This window comes from Etheostoma spectabile, chromosome 20 (assembly GCF_008692095.1).
Source record: "Etheostoma spectabile isolate EspeVRDwgs_2016 chromosome 20, UIUC_Espe_1.0, whole genome shotgun sequence".
In the NCBI taxonomy this organism is placed as follows: Eukaryota; Metazoa; Chordata; class Actinopteri; order Perciformes; family Percidae; genus Etheostoma; species Etheostoma spectabile.
Window position 1 is genome coordinate 8341380 of NC_045752.1, and position 7398 is coordinate 8348777.

Here is a 7398-nt window from a genome sequence, read left to right on the forward strand (position 1 = left end):
CCTACTGGCAATACCTTGCTGCCAGAGAAATTGGCCTTAGTGTGACAGACGGTAACGTGTGTGTGTGTGTGTGTGTGTGTGTGTGTGTGTGTGTGTGTGTGTGTGTGTGTGTGTGTGTGTGTGTGTGTGTGTGTGTGTGTGGTGTGTGTGTGTGTGTGGGGGGTGGTGTTGGGTGGTGGGTGCCCTTGCGTGAGAGAGGAGGGCTGCAATGTTGTACATCCTATTCTTTTCACAATGTTCCACTCTCTCACTTTTGTTTGGATCTACAGTAAAGCACGAGGTTTGTTAACAATATATTTTTGATGTGGTAAATGTATTAAGGCAGTCTGTACAGGTTGTATGAATTTAACCCCTATTAACATTTCCATTAAACTGATTCATAATTCAAAGGATGGAGCCCGTTTTTTTTGCAACCGGGAACAATTTGAGTCCAGAGGCATTTGTGAATTGATTGAGACTTCATCTGCCTGAGCTTTGATGTTTTTGTCATTCTTTTTTCCTTCGAATTATTCTTTCATCCCACTCATTTTTTTTTTAGATTCTCAGCATTAAGTGAGTCCATGAATGGGTGTCTTCATTGAGAACACCTGTGCAGCAGTTAAAATAAGCAGACCTATCTAATACTTCTACCATCCTGTGTCTATCTTTGAGCTCCAATATAATCAAACAGGAAGTCACAGGTTTCCAGTCTTTGACCCATATGGACTGGACCATCAATATCCATGCACACAGCCCCCCCTCTTCTTGCTGTCTCCTACTTACTCATTCTGTTTTTCTCTCTCTTTCTCTTTGTCTTTGTGAGGTATGTAAGTGTGTGTGCTCACTTAAAAAAAATGAAAAAGCTAACTAAGTTTGCTACAGCCTTGAGGTTTTTCTTGATCTGAATATAAAGCTCCGAGGTTCATGTTGGTTCACGTTTGGTTTCCACTGCCGCTCAAAGAGCTAATTGTGTTCAGCAACATCACAGTGTGACACAACGACTGACTAATGCATTAGCCATCGTCGTGTTTGATGGAGACCCAAATACACACGCTCATATAACACACCTCTCCCCCTTGTGATGTAGCTACGGGAGCCTTGTCGTGATGGCTGCTCACTTGTTATGATGGTGGTCGGTGTCACGGCTGGTTCACATGTTGTTTTGATCCCTCCTGTCAGAGCCCAGTGAGCTCACGCAGACACAGCTGGCTTGGGTGGAGCCGCTAGGGGTACATAAGGAGTTGAAGGACATGGATCCTTGCCAACGCATTTCATACATAGCGCATATCTTACAAGTGCAGCTGAGAATTAGAGATGGGGGACCGTCGCCCCTCACTGCCCACCCTACCATCTGCCCACCTGGGGCTGGGGGCTCTGTGGCTTAGCTTCCATATTACCAGGCATGACAGCCCTGCCCTCAATCAACCCCTTACCTTCTACTTCTGGTTTTACCTATTCTTTTCTCTTCCCCCTCGTAATTTTGATGACAGGAGTATGTTAGTGTGAAACTTGCCTCTCCTTAATGTCAGTGTAAATGAGAGATTACTGGCCTTTAACATCAGTAAAGATGGGGGACACTATTTGCCTCTCGCCGTCTAATTTGGTTCTTGCTCGGAGGGGACTGCAAGGCCAGCAAAGGTTACGCCTCTACAACGGTGTGCGTATGTGTGTGTGTGTGTGTGTAGATGTTGCTGAATGCAAGCTAGTGTGTGGCTGAGTATCTCAGTGGAGGTTATAGGTCTCCGTGTGGATATAATTAGAAACTTCCGTGCAGCTTTTAGAAAAATAGTCAGCTTCCCCTTGCTTGTTTTCCTTACACCATTTATCTCTCTTCTCTGGTGACACAATCCGGGAGTTAACCGCTATGTCCATCTTTGCGTCTCAACTTGCCCCCGGTTTTCTCTGCTGGTGTAAATCTCACATCCTGTTCCATCAGCCAAATGAAACCGCAGGACTGGATAAAACACATGAAGGGGAATCCCTAGAATTCACGTACATGAAGCTTCAGAGAGCTGGTTAGAGGAGAGAAATGTTTTGATGACTGATACAGGACACGTGAATTAGATGACTGTCCAGTGGTTTTCTAGTAGTCTATTTATTACTTAAACATATATTTTTCATAAATTAAAGTCAAACAGTATGAAACAAATCATGGGACATAATTTGGCCCCACTTTTTGCTTAAATTAGACATTATCTATGAGCAGTTTGTTCTGTATGTCATCACTCCTATCTCCAAGATGTAAAGACACTGTACATCAGGTCACTCCTGCCAACATGAAAGCACCTATACATTTAGAAATGACAGTTATTAGTAGAAAGCTGATATCTAAAAGAGAATTCTCTGGTGCCTTTCATCCTCCCACTGTCTACTATAACTAATGGGAGGTTACTAAGGATAGGCTGTGTGACTCATACACCTCCTGGCTGCCACTGGCCTGCTTCATCTCCTATAGCTGTCGTAGAGGGCTTAAGGGGCCAGTGTACTTAGTCAGTGCTGCTTGTCGGATGGTCGACAAGCTTTGGAAACCCCCCTCTCCCAAGAGCTTTCGGACGTTTGATTAGGAGGGTCTGTGTCCGACTATTTCCTTTTTCCAAATCTGACATTCAAACCCACTTCACACCGTGATTGGTCCAGCTGTGTGGAGATGCACAACTATTTCTGTCACTTTTAATGTTAACAACCAAGTGCAGGATTGAATTCACGGTGAGACTGTCTGAAAATATTCTTCCTGTATCACACCCCCCCTCTCTATGCAGCTGGCTCTTCACCCCACCTGCAGGAGTGGCCATTTGGATCACGTATAAACACTGATTTTGCAACGCAACCAAACAAGCAAAGTGCATCTTTTCTAGTATACCTGGCCCTTAGCACGCACGCACACACACACACACACACACACACACACACACACACACACACACACACACACACACACACACACACACACACACACACACTTTCACACATGCATGTAAAAATGCATGTATAGCTTCACATTGGTTCATATTGCTTGAGTCACCAGTAATGGGCTGCAGTAGATAGAGCAACAGTTAGAGAGAGCTCATGACTCCAGCTGGTGCTAAAGATCCCCACTGATCCATACACCCAGGAGAAGGGATGTTTTCACTCCCTTCTCGAGGATTGTATTGCCCTTTAATACAGCTAATTAAACATTTTATTCAAGGATAGCACTGTATAGATTCCAATCCTTGCTAAGTTGGTTTAGTGTTAACTATACCACTCTGATTATTCCTGCTCCACTAGAGCTGTCACTCACCCTCTGAATGATCCCTATCCCATCAACTCTTACTCCTGCACTGTCAAGAGAGAGGACCAGTAAAAACAAGGAATTTAAGTCATCCCCGACTTATAATTAATCTCTTGTCATCTTATATTGACTTCTCCACTCTTTGATTAAATAATTACCTGAGTGCCATAAGCCTCCATGATTGAGTCATAATCCTGAATAAGATGAAACCAACTATGGTCACCTCCTTGGCTACGATTAGCTCATAATTTGCTTGGCTGCCAGAGCCAATCTGTTATGCTCTAGATCTGGGACATCAGTTTTGGGTTGTGATGTTAATTAAGCCGGGTAACAGGCTCTTATTTGGCTTCTGGAACAGTTAAACTCACAGAGTATGTGCAAGTACAGACACATACACACACATGCCCATGTATGCAAATGCATTCACACGCATGTCTGCACATTTTGACAAGCACAGTTTCTCACATTATACTACTGCTGAAACCCACCCACAACAAACCACACACTCCCTTCACACGTGCACTCGCAAACACATGCATGTCTACCCACCTGCCCACCCGCCCACCCAGCACTCCCACACCTCACACATAAACAGCCCGGCATCTGTCACAGTGGGGTCACACATACACGTACACACACATGTGCATATGCGCAAATACCCAGACACACAAACAGTCCTGTTGTCTGCAGTGAGCGTACCCTTTTGACCCTTTGACAGGTACACGGAGGATCTCAAAGTGAGAAAAGAAGCTTCAGAGCAGGTCTACAAGTCAGAGACGTGCCCTCTCCATAGGTAGCTGTCGAACTCCTCAGGGCTCCAGGGGACGGCGGTTTCTCTCCCAGGAAGCTATAACTCTCCTCTCAGGAAGTGAGGTGTGTCTGGAGTGTTATCTACATCTGTCTGGATGAGGAGAAGGAGGACAAGAGGTCAGACAAGAAAGGGACTACTTATATCATGTTTTATGTATGACGTGTGGCATGTTTGAATATTTACATGTGTCTGAAGGTGATGCAAATATTGAGGAAAAAAGAGGGAGGAAGTTTGGAGAACTGTGCTTTCTTTGTCAACAAAGACTTTTTGTAAACAGTTGAGCATGATGCAATTCCAGTGTTGGAGCGGTAACACCCACAGTGCATATAATCTATTGATCAGAGCTCCACCTGCATACATTAAGGTTTTCAAAATCTGTGATCAAGTCCCTACAGACAACTAAAATATGTTCTAAAAACTGTTTTCTTACGCCATCAAACTTGATGAACTTTCAGAAATACATTTTGTTGCTTAGCATTTTTCCACCTTATCATATCCTTCAACAACAGCTATGACCTTCAAATGTGAAAACTAATTTCAACACTTTCCTTCTTTCCTATTCCTGATGGTTTCCTAAATTCCCTCTGGTCCTAGGTATGTTGAACGACCCCTGAAATAACACGTTTGAGGAATATGAATGATCAGCCCTCACAAAGTCGAGTTGAAAGCTTTGGGGGTGATCCCTGTGAACTTTTAGAACACTCCCAGTCATATCATTAAAAGGTAGTTTCTAATTTCTGTGAGAGTAAATTAGTGACTCGGCTTCATTGTTAAATCATGGCTGGTGGCACGTAGCCTGGGGAGATGGATTGAATGGATCAGAGAGGGTTGGACAGTCACTGGAAATTTTGACAATGGGGTTCGGGGGTATCATCCATCACTCAGGAGCTTACATGAAAGTTTTGACAGGTAGAGGTCATGGCAATGTGGCAGGAGCCAACAGAGATGGATGCCTTTAATTTGGGTAATGAAGAGTTAACCATCTTGGGAGAGCAAGAGGCGCGTTAAATGGGAGAGCCATCCGCCATTAAAAGAAAGTCTTATTTAATTCCGCCAACCCTAATGAAAGACATCGAAACACAATCCTTGATTGACAATGAGGCCCCGGCTATAATTCCCTGCAGACAGTTCACTTAAGTTCCCTCCCTTGTTAATCTCAAATATAATGAATTGCAAAACTAAGGTTAAATGTGGCAGCGTGAATTCATTATCACTAATACATTAGACCATAAGATGATTTACAGTGCGTTCTCTCTCTTATATTCATTAACGGTGAATAGCTTTGATTTAGCCGAGATTATGCTGGCCTGTTCGTCCTCACCATCAATCTCACTAGCTTGGTCATTTTCCTCCTTTAAATCTAACCTCTTCACTCGAGAATGGAGCAAAGAATAAAAATACGTTGGAACAGACAACCTGGTGAAAAAAATTATTATTCTGCTTTTTAATGCGAGTACAAGACCCCTCTTTATCGCTTCCTCGGAAATTATATTCATCCGGAGCTGTCATTCAACTTCATCCTTGACCCTGGTCTTATTGTTGAAGGCTTAATGGCAGTGCTTTCACCAAGATAACAGTTAATGCTCCACTGTCTACCAGCAAAGGCCTGGAAGACTATCTTGCACTAAAACACCAGGGACCCTATCGGCATACTTAGCTGATATAGCTATATGGACATTCAAAATATATGTCCAGATTCCCCTATCATTCATTAACCAAAAGAAAGGTATCTGAAATGCATGTTTTTTTCCGAGGTATAATTCTAATACGTCAGCGACAGTGTATATTGAACATGGCCTAACAGTGTGGGCACTCTGTGGCTTGGGTAACACTCCCTGTCTATTCATATTATTTCTTGGAGGAATGTCATACATACAAACATCAACCTATTAAGGTTATACACCCTCTAGCAACATGGCGTATAGGCCCAATTTGCCTCACTGAAGATTGCATATTTGCATTGACTCCCTGTATCACCATTTAAATCCTTACGATATATGTCCATGCTGTTTTATTGGTGCGAGTGTGTATGTGCGCATGCTACCATGTGCTCAAACTCACATGACTGCCATGCATGAATGTGACAAATTGTAACAGTGCACTAACTAGAGGCTGCAGCAGCTACGATGAGTGACAGGAAGGTTATGGGTGCCTAATGACAGGGTTTTAAAGCTATAGCTACTGCTAATTGGGGTGATGTATCCATCCCGTGTCCCCCCAAGACATGTCTCGCTACCAGGGATTAGCCATGATAAAGGTACTGGTCTTCCTAGTGCTTTAAGACCTTTCACAGTATTTATCCGCAATGGTCAGATTACTCCAGTGATGGACAGATAGAGATCGCAGGGGTTGTGATATATCTAGACAGTTAGTTTGAAGGGTATTATAGCCACCTAAAGTGTGGTTTAGGAAGTTGCATCTACCACCAGACGTGATATGAGATGCACTATAGGCTGCAGACAGAGAGCCAATGTAATATTTATGCAATCAGCTTGTTTTATAAAAGTAGTTCAAAAATAATGCCTCAGGATATTTTTCACATTTCTTGTTAAAAGAGTTACACTAAACACATTTACAGCGTGTAAAAATCATTATGTTCTGTTGGCAAACAATTTAGTCTAGCAGCACACTAAGTACAGTTATAGTGGTTCTCCCCAATTAACAAGACACTAATTATGTGTTGCTTCCTCTACAGGTTTATCTGGAACACAATGCTTTATGAGCTGCCATTTTCTTCTTCAAATACTTTTATAATAGAACTGTAATATTTCTTTTATACTCTTCATGACAATGGTTTACTGATGTGAGGAGGATTAAGAAGCAAGTATCCACCTAAAGGTCCCCAACCAGAAATGACAGCACTCATTCACAATAAAGAAACATACAGTGAACTAATATAAAAAAAATAAAAATGTAACATGCATACATATTGAATGTAGGTTGCTATGAGTACTTTTCACCAGGAAAACTGCGGGCCCCAACTGTTTGCCTCTTAGGTCATTACAGCATTAAACACTGCAGTGGTCACAGTGAACACATTTACAAGGAAAACTCATTCCCTTTTAAATTATTTCTGTTATTCAGGGTTTGAAATGATCAAAACTGCTGAGCCTTATTCTCTTTTCCTTGTTAGCCCGTTTCAGAGGAACCTCATGTGTTTTCATTTGTGAAGACGGCTTTGAATTTAAAGGGAGCAGGAAACTCTACCTTGTTAAAATGACTTGTCATAAATGCTTGACAGACACTTATAATGAGATTAGTGTTGGGACGTATCAAAGAGGAAATGTTGGAAATAAGAGAAGTGCTAATCCGCTCACACTTTTACGACTAAATTCCT